Raw genomic sequence first — 16,040 nt, 5'->3', positions numbered from 1 at the left:
ACGCGTACTGGCATGCTCACGCTGAGAAACGGCATTTGTCGGGAAAGCTGCTACTTTCGCTAACAGGTACTTTCTTCGTCGGTTATTTCTTGCTTTCTATCCTCCTAGTTTTTCGCCTCTCTCGTCCAGAGCAGAGCTGCCACAAAACTCGCCCTCGCTCTTGTTTTAACACGAAAGTGTTTTATTCCGGGATACATAAAGATTTCGCTTACGTCGTATTCATCACGGAAGTCACGTCAGTACAACGAAGCAAGCGGCCTGTAAAAGGTGCACCGCTGCATACAGGGTCTTCTTGCGGTGAAGCAACCTTTAGTACTAAAGAGTACATTATACATGGGGTTGTTCGTTTTCGGGTTTTATATTTTAACACGAAAGTGTTTTATGCCGGGATACACGAAGATTTCACTGACGTCATATCCGTCACGGAAATGTCGCCAGTACATCTGTGCCGTAGCGGCCCGCCAGCAGGACGTCGCTCGCCAAGCACACCCACAAGACAGCAGTCGGCCCACAAATTATGCTCAGCTGTAGATTTCGCTGCACATTTCAATTTCGTGTTTTACTGATTCGTATGACAGAGGAATCAGCCACAGTTTGTTCTCTTTGCTTTACCGTGAACTCTGCGGGTTGAAGGGTGTGAGAAATGGTAGCTTTACCCGCGTGTCCTTTTTTGTACCTCCCTCCCTTCCTCTGTGGTGCGAATTCTCTTCGCGCTGTGGTGGTGTTTTACTTTTCTTTCCCCTCTGACCACGTGCCCCGCTGCACCCCGCCAAGGTTGCCGGGTTGGCTACCCAGAATCGCCAGCAGTTTGGTCCCCCCGAAAGTTGTTCGTCTTAACCGAAGAGTGCGAGCAAGACTGTTCGTCTTAACGGATATTTTTTTGCATTGGGTCTATCTAAAACCAAACAAACATTGCCACGTTGTTCGGCATAAATTTTTTTTAACCTCCTTGTTCGGCATAAGCGAGAATTCGTCTTAACCGAGTTCGTCTTAACGGGAGTACACTGTATGCCAATAGCGCGCTAGTATTGGACCTCAACGAACAATATTTTTCAATTTTGCGTATTCTGGTTCATATTTTGGTGCTCGCATTTCAATTTTCCATGACTGCACGCAGTTCTTGCTCAGCGTCGCTCGCGAGTCAATTTCAACGCAAGTCAAAATCAGCCGCAGCTGCGCTCAAGTCGCAAAACACATTCTACCATTATCCACCGACATTGAACTTGCTCCTCTTCACTATCCCTAAGCTTGCACTTTCTTCAACTTACACTTACTGATTCTCTTGCTTGGGCTGCTTCCGTATCACTAACGCTGCAGAATTCCCAAGCGCAATTTGGAGCCTACAGCACCGCCCAATGGAGCTACCGCTGAACTGCCCTCAGATTACACCACAAGCGTTAGTAACTGCATTAGGGATAACATAAGAAATCAACAACGCATATTTCTCGGAGCGTCGTTAATAGTTTTCATCTGATTTGTTTACTCCTATTACTGCCGGTGTAAGAGATACGCCTTCAGTCAAACTAGAGAAAGAAAACTGCGGTTGATTTCTCTGTCATCGGAATCAGTAAACACGAAAGTGAAATGTGCAGCTAAATCTGCAGCTGAGCATGATTTGCGGGTCAGCGGATGTCTTGTGGGCATGCTTGGCGAACGACGTCGTGCTGGCGGGTCGCTTCGGCAAAGGTGTACTGGCGTCATTTCCGTGACGGATATGACGTCCGTGAAGTCTTGGGGTATCGCGGCATAAAACACTTTCGTGTTAAAATATAAAACCCGCAAAGGAACAACCCTATGTATAACGTACTCCTTAGTATACTTAGTACTAAAGGTTGCTTCCCTGCAAGAAGACCCTGTGTGCAGGGGTGCACCCTTTACAGGCCGTTTGTGTCGTTTTACTGGCGTCACTTCCGTGACGGATATGACGTCAGCAAAATCTTGGTGTATCCGGGAATAAAACACTTTCGTGTTAAAAAGAACTAAAGCAGGGTGAAGCGCGTCGGTGCCGTCAAGGTCACTCGAAAAAGTGGCTGTCAGAGCTGGCGCATCAAAAGCAAGCAACGGTACAAGATAAACTAAATCAAAAAGAACAATGAGCGAGCATGAAACGTCTAGGGGGGGTGGGGGGGTCTATGTACTCAGGCGCGATGCATGAGGCAGCAATAAAAGAACGTTTTAGCGCTACCAAGACACTCGCTTGAAGACTAGGATTTGGCCACGGTCCAAGCAACGTTTCCAATGACACCGGACGGAGTCCAACGCACCTAGCTTCCCGTGGAGTTATCCTCTGCCTCGGTCGTAAAGTGGCCAGCTCAGTAAAACGTCGGGAAGGTCTTCAGCTTGAGTGGCGAAAGCGCTAGACGAAAATGTCGGCGCGATGTATTTTAAACAAAAAATTACCACAGTTGAACGTTCTGAAGCTACAGTTGACCCATAAGCCGGCAGGTCACACACACACGGGGGTGCTTTTGCTTCGCAGTGAGGCTGTTAGCCTCTCTGCGGCCATTATTTTTCATGGCGTCCGTCTGCCGACAAGAGGTGGAAGTCAGCCGAAACCCGGTTACCAAGGAAACGGAAAGGAAGAAATCAAGCAGTAAAAGCATAAACGCGACGAAGTCGCGCACGTGGTCCCGCAGAGAAAGAAGAGAACAAAAACCGAGCCAGCCGGAGAATGAACGCGACACAGCCGAGCACGTGCTGCTGCAGGCTGAAGAGGACGCATGCCCGCCGGGAGAACACCACGCGAACACTGAACCACGAAAGCTTTGAAGCCACGCATCCAAACACGTGTACAGCTAGCCGCCGATCACGTGGATACCGCAGCCGGCACAGACGCCACAGCTATATGCGAACAAGAAAGGGGAGACGGACGGCGCATAGAATTAGCGGACCATCACCCCATATCTCCGCTGGCCAGCCACATCTGTAGGGAAGAGTGGCTCCTCAATTTCAACAGAGAAGGTGTTCTTGGTCGAGGCTTTCATGGGACAAATATGGCAACGCGGTCGCAGCGATGTGGAGAGGGCATACATGAGCAAGGAGGAGAGAAAGCGCCAAGCACACATGCTGCAAGTTAAAAGAATGCTTCAACAAGATGCTTAAATGGGCAAAGCTTTTATAAACTATGTTTATACTTATCAAGATCATCTAACAAAAATAAAACATTAGGCCTATGCATGATATTCGCATTGTTGTTTTAATTAAAAATACATGGATACTTGATTTATGCGATAGCGAATCAAAGATACACTGCGGCGCGTATTTCAGTACTTTTTTTTCACTTATTTTACCTACACTGGCGAAAAAGTCGCACACGACCACCCCAAGGTGATACGATCTACAGAGACAGGTGTTGATGTAGAACTATGGAGGTACTCCAATGGCAATATTTCATACGGCACGAACTCAAGTTTTCGATTTAAAATGAGAAACAAGCTCTGAGCACGGGTATGCGCCCCACTTGCGTATGTGGCACGAACCCGATTCAGATCACCCTTCAGATATGCCAGTAACGTATTGACCTTATCTTAGTCGCGATGCCAGGTCACGTGTCACGTGTGCGTCGTTACGGAGTGGTAACGATATCCACAAGCCATTATCATTTTTTCCCGCCTACTGCAGTTGTGATTCCCGCATCAGGAGTGGTAAGACCCGGGTTGGTTCGCCGGAACTTCAATTTCAGTACTTTGTGTGTACGAATTCCGGAAGTAGTGTATGCGGGCTTAGAAAAACGTTTTAACAGAACAACTGGCTTATAATTTAGAATTTAACCTCATTATCATACGTCATGGCCTTCATCAATAAACTACTTAACCCCCCCCCCCCCGCCACCTCACCCTTCCAATCAACTACAAAAAAACAAAAACAAATGCGGTCAGCCTGTCAACGCAATTTTTGCTATCTACATGGGTTACAACAATTAAAAACTGACGCCGACCATAAATGTTTATAAAAACCAGAATAGAACAAAAAAAAAGAAAATAAAAAGACGTCTTTATTGGTTTTTATAAACATTCATGGTCGGCGTCAGTTTTTAATCGTTGTCGTGCGTTTTCCCAACCGCACGGCTTACATGCAAACCTTGATTTTATCTACATGGGTGTACAACTGCAAATAAGGGCTTTGTCATTTGAATACAATGGGTGTAATCACCTTGCAACACCCTAATCTCATGCCTTCTTCGGTTTTTCAGAGGATTATGGTGTGAAAAAGTTTATCTTGTATGCATGGTCACTTTACTGATGAGTTTTTTTTTTTTTTTAAGGCGCTGCATTAAGACAAGAGGGGCGCTTCTTCCAACCTCCAGGCAGTGCATTTTTAAACGCTAGCATAAACCAAATAGATCAACAACGTCCATCGGCCTTTTTATTGGTTTCCAAGCGAAGGGCCGAAATAAATTACTCTCAGAGTGCGAGAAACACTACGGAATCATTTGGGCGAAAAGGCTGCACAACTTCCGCAAGATTCACAACAACCGCGCAAAAAGAAAAAGAAAAGAAAAAAATGAGCCTCTTTGAGCGCTTCCGATCAGAGTAGCCTAGATAATTACAAAAGCACATTGCGGGTTTCGTTAACCAAAGAATACTGTCTGTTAGTAAGCAAAAGATAAACAAGGTAAACAAGGGATGATTTGGTAAACAAGGGATGTTTTGTTTTAGTGCGAATTAAGGAATTTCGACCTGGCTTCCATCCCTCATAGGCGTAAGCTGCGCACCACAAACAGTTTACGTACATCCCAGTAATGCCTCCATAGTGAAAGAAAAAAATCACCTGACGTGGGAAATCCAGGCAGGAAACCGTGTCTTCTCACCCGGGCAAAATCGGAGTAAACGTCGCTTTTTTTAACACGTACGCGAAGAAACCGAATTAAGTAACATTACCCATGACAGGCTCTGTTCTTCTTTTCTCGAATTTCGCACCCGTAAGGTTTCAGCAATAATGGCTCAACCAAAATTCTCCGTCCCAGCATCAAAGTTTCGGCAATCAGAGCGGCTGGGAATTTTAATCGTTAGTATTTAATGCGATATAGGGTGAGTGAAGAGGTAGAGGTCGAAAGGAACACGTTGTGTTTCCGAGCACGCCGAGGTCGAGAGAGTAAAAACGCGATCGCTCGACCCATTAGCTGAGAAAAATACAAGAAATGGGGGGCTTTCGGGTAAAGAAAGCAGCAGCACGCTTCAATCGTTCCCGGAGACGTTAATGGCGCTTAATAAATTAATTAACCAGGAAGTAATGAACCACCGCAGATTAGAAAAAAAAAAGCATCTATGTTTCCATGTTTTTGCTATTCCGCGCGAACCGTCTGGCCCCAATTTGGATCAATTTGCGTTTTCCTTCCTTCCTTTTGCTTAACTTTCACTCGCCTTGCAAGAGGGGAGAGTAACCATCTCTCGCTTCGTTTAACGACAGCCCTTCCCGCGAAAGCGTTAGCTATATATAAACGTCACGGCGAAGACGAACGTTCCGTCAATCGCGCACTACGAGATGGAAAGGAGGCATAAAAATACAATCCTCACGCGATAAAGAACTAAAAACGGTGAAAACTTGCATCTGTATAAAGAAAGCGGCCTGGATGGCGACGTAACGTTCGAAGATCCTTTTTGAAACAATCTGCATACTAAACGTGCACCTCGTGTGCTCGAAACTTGTAAGAATAATATCGCTTGTATCGAAAATCTTTAGCCTGACATGTCGTCAACCGCGGACTAATCCAAGTGAGCTGCAAGGAAAAATGCTGCCACCACAAGCTTGCTTTTTTTTTATTTTCATCTTGACTGCGCGTAACGGTTTCAACTGGGCGGGCTTCATTTTTATACGTGATCAATATACAGAGGAAGGGAAAAAAAATCACGAGCCATTCCACTTTGTGAAGGTGAATGGCCAGCGAAGCTTGAGTACGGGCTATACGCGGTGTTCCCATTATGGCTACAGAATGTAAGTGAAATTCAAAATGGAAAACGGCAACTTGTCTTGATGACGGGACAACCTCCCCGCGGAGCCGGAGGATACTAAACACTTACGGAGTCGAAACGTCAACATAGAGAGGGCGGTGCGAACGTAGACATGTCCGACGCGAGGCGCACAGCGGCAAACCTTTGAGAAACCATTGTTATCTACCTGATACTCTACTGATCTTTACGTAACGCCTATCGATAACTAATCAATTAAAAAGGCATATCCAAGTGGTTACATATATAAGCTTTAAGTCCAACTCATTTCTTTACCTTTACAATGGTGTATACTGATAACTAATCTACTCAGAATACATATGCAAGTGATGAGACGTACAGGCGCGAGATTCGAAGCAGTGTTTTGAACGGCGTGGCACTTCCGTGGTGACCGCGTGCAAATAGCACACACAATGGGACGCTCGTTTTCCAACACCCCGAGATTAGAACGCTTCGCGCTTCAAAGGCACGTGAGCTTTGTCCGCAGGCGTGAGAAATAGATAGAACCATAACCATACAAGCTTCGCTTGAAAGAGAGAAGATAACGCAGCGTTCATTTCCACCACGACAGAAAAAAGGATGAGTTAAAATTAAGCGGCGCTTTCTACTCCCAGTATATTAACTCGTTCCGTACTCCGAACGCCTCGTGGTTGGCGGTCTTCCGCAGCGCTCACCTGCTCTGGGAAGGAGAACAGTAGGAGGAGGAAGAGGACGATGAAGAAGAAGCAGCGGGGGAAGTAACAGGGCACGGCGGCCTCATATCCGTCGGTCGGATGAACAACCGCTGGCGCTGGCCCAGCGCGCACGAGTCAGCCGCGGCTACTATTTGACAGGCGGGGCACATCGCGGCGAATAGCAGCGCCGCCAGCTAGCCATCACGGGAGAAGCCGTCGACGGACGCCGAGTCCTCTTCTTCGACGACGTCCATCCAGCGCGCGCACGAACGCACACGCGCACGCCAGCACAAGCGCCGAAGCAGGGAGAGCTGCTACTCGGCTACGCGCGCACGGGGCCGCATCGCCATTGAGGTGCGCACGGGGGAGGAAGGGGTGCCCGCGAGCTGCCGGAGCCCGGGGAACACGGGGAGCACCGAGCGAACGAACGACAGAAAGCTCGACGGCGACGCGTCGATGGGATGGAGAGAAAGGCGGGAAACGGGCGCTGCAGCCGCCGCGAGAAGAAAAGGCGGACGACGAAGACGACGCGAGATGGCAGGAGGGCTGGCGAAATAAGGAAAGCAAGAATAAAGGCGCCCTGACAATGCGAAAAGAAAAGAGAAAAACACTTAATGCGCTGCGTAAAAATGGCTGGCCCGATGCGAGGGACAATAATACGAGCAGGAAGAAAGAAAAGACGGCGGAAGAAACGAAGAAGGGCAGAGGTGGTGGGCCTCCTCGCTTTTTCGTTCTCTCTTTCGTTCGTTCGCCGCCGCCGGGTTCCCGGCAGCAGCCGAGCGGTGGAGAAGGGGACGAGCAGACGATGGGAGCGGGGGCCCGTAGCAGACGACGTTAGCAGACGCCGTCGCCGACTGCAGCGACCGCCGTCAGCGCCCTCCCGACGGCTCGCGCAGGCGTCGACCGCGCGGTTTGGCGAATAAACAAACGCCGTTGTTTTGTTTCGCTGAGCTGTTCGAAATGTAAATGACGCTGGGCAAACAAAGGGGTTCCCGCAGTAAATGCGCGAACGAAGGGGCGGGCCCGACTTGCGCCGAGAGTTGCGGCCGCCGCGCAGTCTACCGGCGCGGAAAGAGGGCCAGGCTGCAACTTTCTCGTCAAGAGAAAAGGCAAAAAGAATGTCGGCGTCATGGGTTTCCGGTGTCCAGGTCTTGAGAAAGAAACAAAGGGGGAAAAAAAAGACAGTGTCGAACAAAGAGCTGAAGATATCACACGAACACTAAAGCATTTTCGTTCGTCTGAGTATGCGGCTAGTCAGACCGACATTTTTCCGACCAACACCTTATGGCGCGGTATAGGTTAATAAATGCACACGCCAAAATCGCACATTCAGGATAAAAAGGCGTTTTGGTCATACGTTCTCATTTCTTGTCCCTTTTCTAAACATTTTTTTTTCTTCTTTACCGTGTCCGTACTTTCTATCCAGAGCTCACAACGTAAAAAAAAAACAAAAAAAAACGGCACATTCTACGAAAGAGTGGCTCGCCCACCTTCACAAAAATACACAGCGCCCTGTTCTCCAGACAGAATCCTTTGTACGACCCGGGCACTTCCGGGCACATAACGGTGAGCCACACCTCCCCGAGCCGCGAAAAATTTTCGCCTTCAAATTCATAATGGCGCTATCAGCACAGCACCGCCTGTACAGCCATCCGGTTTCTGGCACTGCGAAGGCACGCCTCCTCCATTTCTAGCTCTCCTTTTTCCCATCAGCGTCAATGCGTGGACCATTTCCAGCCCCTCCCGGCCTCAACCAGTATTGTTGTTGCTGTCGGCAGCTTCAAATGTACAAGTTGCGTTTCACCACTTCGCCTCAGAGATCGCCGTAAAGCAGTCTTACAAGGGCTCGGATAGAGAAAATAAAGGGCTTCGTTGGAAGACAGTGAAAAAAAGTTCGTTTGAGAAATAATGCCATCGCACAATTTTGGTTTGGGAGAATATTTACTACTACTTGCAGCGTTTGAGGAGCCAGCCAGTCGCTCCATACGCTTGTTCCGTTTTCGCTCGCTCTTTATTGAGTCTGACAACAATTCTGGAGGCCGTCGGAGGAGCAACGGCATCTTGTGGATCAGAGAATCTCTCGGGCTTTTTGTGGGTAGGAGAAGGGAATAAATTCTGGCTCCAGAAAGTAAAACACAAAAAAAACGCGACACGGTGAACGGCGGAGGCGTAGGATAAAACCGACAGCAGCGATCCCGCAGACGCCTGGCGTCACGGTGTCAACGATCCCAACGTCATGACGTCAGCTATTTTCGAGCGGCGTTAGCTGCTGTAAACACGGCGTCGAAAACATGGCGATATGAGGCGGGGAGCACTATTACGATTGCATGTCGACGGCGACGTGTGTCTGCGGTGCATGGCGCATATTTAGAGCGAAGCTGTGTATACTTTGGACGGCACGATTTTTCCGGCCGTTCGTCAAGCAAAAAACTGTGCCCTGCTCGTGCCTCGCCTGCCGTGTGCGGTCAGTGCCCAATCTTACACGGTGAACGCCCTACTCGTACCTGGCTTGCCGCAAGTCATCGGTGTTTCGTGCACATTCTCCGCCCGTTTTAGCCGTAAAGCCTCGTTGCTGACATTGCCGCAGCTGTTTTTTTTTTTTTACTCCTGAAGTGTACACGCATTAGCACTATGCAAGTGATAGATGTTATTGTATTCGTTTACATGCAGATAGCGACATCAAATCATATATGGGAAGACACCTAAGGCAAATACTACGCTTCATTTCATTTAGTCGGCTTCATTATCGTACGCAAATATAAGATGAGCCGCCCAGCAAGGCGTTCCATTTGAGTTTTGCGATCTCGAAGCCATCATCACATCATTGTACGTCAAGCTAAGGGCATCGGTTAGCCACGTAAGGCCTAACGCCAGACTGGAGCGTACCTCCCCGCCCCCCCTCCCCCCCCCCTTCCCCGCTCCCTTTCTCTCGTTGCCCATTCAGCAATTCGTCTTACACCTTAGCAACGCTGACGCCGTAGCTAAGTCTTCATCTTACATCCAGAGAGAGAGAGAGAGAGAGAGAGAGAGAGAGAGAGAGAGAGAGAGAGAGAGAGAGAGAGAGAGAGAGAGAGAGGAGAGAGAGAGAGAGAGAGAGAGAAACTTCATTTCTGGCGAGGCTCAGTCCTAGCGAGTGTCCTTTAGGTGCGGAAGGCCGGCCAGGTAGTCTTGAGCCCTAGTGGTGGTCAGGAGCTGTAGCTCGGGCGAGGAGCTCCGGTCATTTCCTGCCAGGTAGTGGGAGGGTTGGGTAAACGGAGCGAGGGTAAGAAGGGGCATTCCCAAACGGTGTGGCGTGGTATCTCGAGCGCCACATGCCGGGCTGCGTGGGTGGGGATATAATGTAAGATAAATGTGGTGGAGAACGTGTATGCTGTGGAGGGAACGGGTTTGTAATTGTGGCCACAATCTGTCTATGGGTTGAGGGAGAGACGTGAGAGTAAGGGGGGTTAGTTCTAGCCGCTGAAGGCGGTAGTGCGTGGTAAGGTCGTTAAAAGAAAGCAAGGGTTCGCGAGAGTTTCGTGCGCCGTGCTGCGAGGCGTCTACGTCTGGGGCTCGGTAAAATGAGTCCTCGAGCAGCCAAGTGAGCCGTTTCCGCACTGTCCATGCCCACGAGTCCGGGAGCCCTGTGCAGGGTTGCGATTTGCTCGGGAAGAGGGCGGGAAAGGAGAATTCGGCGAGCAGGGAAGGAGGTGTGTCCCCGCGAGAAATTTTGTGCGGCCGTTTTAGAATCGGAGAATATGTGAGATGGGGGCGGTTGGTGTTTTATGGGCCACGCTATTGCCACTTCCTGGGACCCGTGGGGGTGAGCTGTGCGGATGGTGGCTGCCGCTGCTGGGGTCGATCTGTCTCCTGTAATAATAGCGACAGCGAGAGCTGATCGGAGTCTGTATTCTGTGGCGTTTACGTAAATGGAGTCGGGAGATGGGGGGAAATAGGCATAAGTGCGCCAAAGCGCGGTCCCTTCGTCGGGCTGCCGGGTGGATAGAATGCATGAGGCGCGGAAGGGAGATCATCATCATCACCAGTGGGCGTAGATAGGCTGCTGCTGGTGGTGGTGGTGGTGGTGGTGGTGGTGGTGGTGGTGGTGGTGGTGATGATGATGATGATGATGATGATACGGTGGTGGGGGGTGAAGGTGTGTGTGCGTGGGGGGGGGGGGGGGGGGGTGTCTGGAGCAGTGAGGTTCAGTTGGTGCAGGAGGATCTAACCTATGGGGGTTGTGGATAGACGAGCGAATTGGCTAAGGCGGTGGACTTCGAGGAGCTCGGGGATTATCTCAAAGGTGACAGTTGAGAGCAGGCGGATTGTGGAGGTGTTGGGTGGAAGGAGAAGTGCATCTCTGTATATCCTGCGCTGTAAGGCTTCCAATTTGTCGAGTTCCACTTTTGTGAGCGATAGATAAGGTAGGAAGCACGTGAGGCGTAAGGTGAACAGAGCTGTAAGTGGTTCCAATCTGTCTTTTTCGGAGAGGCTTTGGCCGCGGGCTGTGACCCGGCGGATGAGTCCCACTATTTGTGCCGTGAATCCAAGAAGGTAGCTTCGAAGTGTTTTCGCACTAAAGAATTCCCCGTGTTCATAACCGCTGAGTTTTAATACCAGCTAAACGATAGTTCCCTTGCCCAAAGCTACACAGGGGTTGTAGTCACGCGTAGCAACAAATTCAGAATCCCCGATCTGCTTCAGATAAACTAAGATTACTTAATGTACTTTGCCTATAATCACACCATCAGATAGGGCTTAAGAAAGCGAGTTCGCTTTCCCGTTCCTAGTTAACTATAAGCGTAAGAACGAGTCATGATGAACGGTAATGGCGACGCTAAAATGAAAAAGAAACATGATAATTTTCAATTCATCAAATGGGATGAACATGTAAAGCTTCACTAGTCACCTTCCTCAATTTTTTTTTTCACTAAAGCGACAATAGCCATGACAAATAAATGAATTGGTTAAACCTAACCGCTTCCTTCGTAATAATATTTGTTCATACTTGAAAAGTAAGCTGTCTGAATTGTCTCTAACTCTGACCAGTAACAAATTTTGCATGCCGTCTGCGAGGATAATTTATGGCACACATTCAAGAGACGGGAGTCAAGAAGTATTTTTTTAATTATGCGATTAGACTATTACTTCCTGATATTTTTGTTCCTGACAAAAAATAAATGTCCGAGATTTACTTTAGTAAAAAAAAGTTAAATACAGGGCAAAACTAGCTTAGTTCTAGAAATACTATCTAGACGTTCGGAATACTTCAGGATAAATCCTCTGCCGGGGAGGGTACCCGAAATGCTCAACACCTTCTACACACAACAAAAAACTCTAGGACACCTAAGCCCTTCTTATAATGTAGCGAATGTAAAAGCATCAGTGTTGAATTTATCCTTTAAAGGGTCCATGAAGACAAAATACAACTTTGATTAACTTGAAATAGTTAGGCTTCAGTACCTCACTCAGCTCCCTTCCGGCCACGAAAGACGTTTTTTAACCGATAAACACGCAAGAAATACTTAAAAACTTTCAAATTTCGCGCCACAGTGACGTGTTATCGGCACGAGTGACGTCATATGGGCCATAACTAAAAACGTAATTTTCTGTGTCTTAACTGCAGGTTAGCATTCAAACGATTCGATCAAACGGAACTAGTGGCCCACTACAATCGTCCAATAATGTGTCCTGGCGATTGATCAGTTCGGCCACCGTCAATCGCCCAAACAAGATTCTGTGACGTCATAGAAAAGTTGCCGGAAACTGGCTAGCGAGTCGCCACTCCTCCACGCGTTTTCTTTAATATCTCCGTTATTGTTCCGAAGTTTGCGATGAAATCAGTATCATTGTTATCACGACAGAGCAGTTTTTCTAATGAACCAAACTTGCATTTTATCTTCATGGCCCCTTTAAACATGTGCACGTCTCGGTACGGCTCTAGATTGCCGGTGACACCATGTTTTGTGTAACAATGTATTCGTGCGCAGCACTTTGGCGGCCGCTACTGTGGTTTGACACCGGCGTCCGCGTCGTAACCGAGCGAACGAAGGCAAAGAAAAAAATCGGAGGAAAGTGTGGTGAAAGTGTGAGGGGTATGACAGCATGCTGAGCCCGCAGAAAACGCTCCCCGGCCGGGACGCGTAACGAAAGTGGGAGGGGGAAGCCGTGAAACATGCTGGCGGGTGGCGAAGCGTTGCGAGATGACGCCATAGGAGAGCGTGCCGTCGTGGGCTCGACGATGACGCGTTCATTTTACTGAGACGCAGTTCTCGCCGCCGACGCACAGGCTTACTACCATCGTTGCCGTCGAGAGAATCCGCGAGTGCTGCCTCAACGCACTGCAGCACTCAGCAGTGAGTGCTGAACAACGAGTGAGGCAACCGGTGGATGTGCTTCGCGTGCTCCTCATTGCGTGGCTCATCCGAACCACGTGACCTTCGCGCGGTTCAAACACGATTTGCAACATGCTCCGCGGCGGCGACGCACTGTGAGATAAGGGCAGAGTAGAGGCCGCCGCAGTGCGTTCGCTGATCACGCGATCACTTCCTAAGACACAGAGGGTATGCGCCATGACCAAGAAGACTGCAGTTCGCGCTGCGCACAAACTTCTCATTAGGAAGTATAGTAACCGCCAGCCACTTTTTTGTTTTTATTTGGTTTATCACTGTATTTATCCCCATCACAGCGCGATGTATTTACAGTGCTTCATTCCTGCCCCGATACGACTGTCAGCTAACCTCAGTAGATTGATGTGCGCCGTGACTACATCGGTTCAACCGTACCACGAAACAAGCTCAAGCTTCGCTGCCTGAACTTTTTTTTCACGGCAATGCAATCTACCCATCATATTTGTCGTTTTTGCTTCTCGCTTCCATCAAACAATATGTATACACTTATCGAATAAACATTTACTGACAGAGGCGACAAGAAAATCCAATGTGTCACCCGCCGCGGTGGCTCAGTGGCTAAGGCGTTGCGCTGCTGAGCACGAGGTCGCGGGTTCGATTCCCGGCCGCGGCGGCCGCTTTTCTGATGGAGGCGAAAAGCAAAAACGCCCGTGTGTACGAGATTTCGGCGCACGTTAAAGATCCCCAGGTGGTCAAAATTAATCCGGGGCCCTCCACTACGGCGCGCCTCATTGCCTGCGTTGCGTCGGCGCGTTAAACCCTAAAATCAATCAATCAATCAAAAATCCAATGTGTCAGAATTCAGTGCCCCTCAACTCTGTGTAGGTGGATGTCCAGCGGAGCTGCTTGCAGGTTAATGGCTGGACACAAACTCCCGCACAAACCGCGCCGCCGCGCCGAGAGCCAGGTTGGCGGCTTCGAGCAATGGGGTCCAGGAATAGGGCTCACACCTCTCATAACTGTAATAAATGCTTTTCACCACCGCCACCACCGCGCCAAGAAGCGTTCAGCGTAACTGTGAATAGGCTTCACTGCGCAACTCACTACGTGGGGAAGCCAGCTTACAAGGACCAAGCATACGTTGATCTCCTCCTAAACACAAATGCATTGCCGGGAAAACATTTTGACAGGGGCAATGTACGCCATCTAACATGAAAACGTGAAGTTGACCAAAGAGAGAGGGTGTGTAAGAGCGCTACAGGAACACCAGCCCGGGAGCTTAGAGAAGGAGCGGCTTCTCTCGTAATACAGACACAAAGAAGCGAGACAGTTGGCCTATAACAGCTCCGATATAAAAATTCGGGCTCGGTAGAGCAGCCCCTTAGCCAATCGAGATTACGTCGAGTTTCTCTCACTGCCGATGCGTTCACGAAACATCTTCGATCCATCTTCCCTCCCCTGCATCCTTTCCACATCCCATCCTCTCTCCCGTCCCAGGGACGTTCATCAGCAGTCCCTGCCACTCATGAGTCCCATTCTACGCCAACTCACGGCTCGCCGGTGCCGAGGTAGAAGGCCGCAAGAGAAGCACTCCTCTTCCTCTCCTAACGCAGTCACTCCTACGAGCGAATGCCTTATTTACTCAACCTATTACGCGAACGTCGCCCGTCGCCGCCTCCGCGCTCGCTCGCGTCTGCAATATTCAGTTCGGCAACTCGTTCCCCGCCTCTGCCGACACATGCACGCACTGACCAATGGCAAAAGCAGCAAGGACAACGGTAAAGACAAAAAAAGGGGGGAGGTATTGTCTACTGACTGCGTAAGCAACTTGTTGAAGGGGGAAGGGGTGGTATAGAAGAAAGAGAGCGAAGTAAGGATGCTTTCGCGACAGGGCCGGAAAGAAGGAAAAAAAAGTAAATTAAAGGTGAGAGTGGCATAGAAACAAAAAAAAAAAAAACGAAGCGACGGCGAATGCGACGAGCTGGACGCGCCACGAAAATTTTAAATATACATAAGCGGACCGTCGGAGGGGGAAAAAACACCCCGAATGCTTTGAATATTTCAAGCAGCCGGGGCGACGGCTGCAGTAGCCGCCGGAGAAGCGGTAGCACCGGCAGCATCAACAGCGGCCCGGGTCCAAACGCCGCCCAGATAAAAAGGCCGCGTCATAGAGTGTTACCTTACGTGATAGACGAACGCATCATGATCTTGTTAGCCACAAATATCTGAGATTGAAGTGGAGATGAACATGCCAGTGAGCTGAGCAGCGGAAGTGGACGGGGGTGCAAGGTGGCAAGGTGGCTTTCTCTCGTCTATAGGGTGTTATAGAAGAGCGGCTGCATTTCGGCGCCGAAGCACAAGTATACGCCCGCCTCGCGTCGCCAGATACGGCGTTCTCGCGAGAGGACGAGAGCGAGAGGTTCTTGCACGCTGGAATCGACGTGCGCCAACGTCCCGACGCCGCTGTCGCTCGGTGCTCGCGTGTGTGTGCGAGGACACTGCAAGGCCTCGAAAAGAAAACGGAGAAAACGTGGCTGAGGCTCGGCGACGGCGGAAGAACAAAAGACTGGCGAGCCTCAAGGGAAGAAGAGGAGAGCGATCGGGGGAAGAAAAACGGCAGGGAGGATGGAGAGCTGCAGCCGGAGGATGTAATACACGCAGAGCGACGCAAAACCGCGGCGACAAACGAAAACATTTAGCGGGAAGATGAAAGAACGAACTTTATAGAAGAGTATTTGGAAACTTACATACCGCCGCTAGGCGAGTGTATACACGACGACGTTTTTCCAAGTATAGCGCGCGTCAACTTCCCTCTCAAGTATAGCAGGCTTTGTTGCTACAGGGAGGACTCTGCTACAGGTACGTCGCGAGAAAGGAAAGAAGGAAAAGGAAGCTGTTGGAATGCACGTGCCGCACGGTTGGAAGGAGGAGCTGTATGGAACGGTGAACGTGTATGCGCTCGGAGCGGCGACAGGCGGCCGAAGTAGCGAAAAAGGAAAGAAATTAATTTGAAGGAACTAGAAATGCGTTTTAATGAACTGCGATAAAGAGCAAGCGGAACGTTGTTCGCGTCGTGGCAGGCGTTCTAG

General features: G+C 49.5%; 1 protein-coding gene across 10 annotated transcripts in view; it reads right to left on the bottom strand.

Annotated features, from left to right (window-relative positions):
* Sif (guanine nucleotide exchange factor still life) overlaps positions 1-16,040 on the bottom strand; it is a 309,147-nt gene that overhangs the window by 274,797 nt on the left and 18,310 nt on the right. Inside the window, exon 1 of one of the 10 annotated variants that reach the window (XM_077684358.1) lies at positions 6,623-7,014. The exons of the other annotated variants lie outside the window; for them this stretch is intronic. The gene's annotated coding sequence lies outside the window, so the exon portion shown is untranslated. Of the gene's footprint in view, positions 1-6,622; positions 7,015-16,040 lie in introns of those variants that run through there. 10 annotated transcript variants of the gene reach the window in all.

Source organism: Haemaphysalis longicornis, unplaced genomic scaffold (assembly GCF_048455015.1).
Source record: "Haemaphysalis longicornis isolate Haplotype H1 unplaced genomic scaffold, Haemaphysalis longicornis Haplotype H1 scaffold_9, whole genome shotgun sequence".
NCBI classification, from domain to species: Eukaryota; Metazoa; Arthropoda; class Arachnida; order Ixodida; family Ixodidae; genus Haemaphysalis; species Haemaphysalis longicornis.
This window is presented reverse-complemented; position numbering and strand designations above follow the sequence as displayed.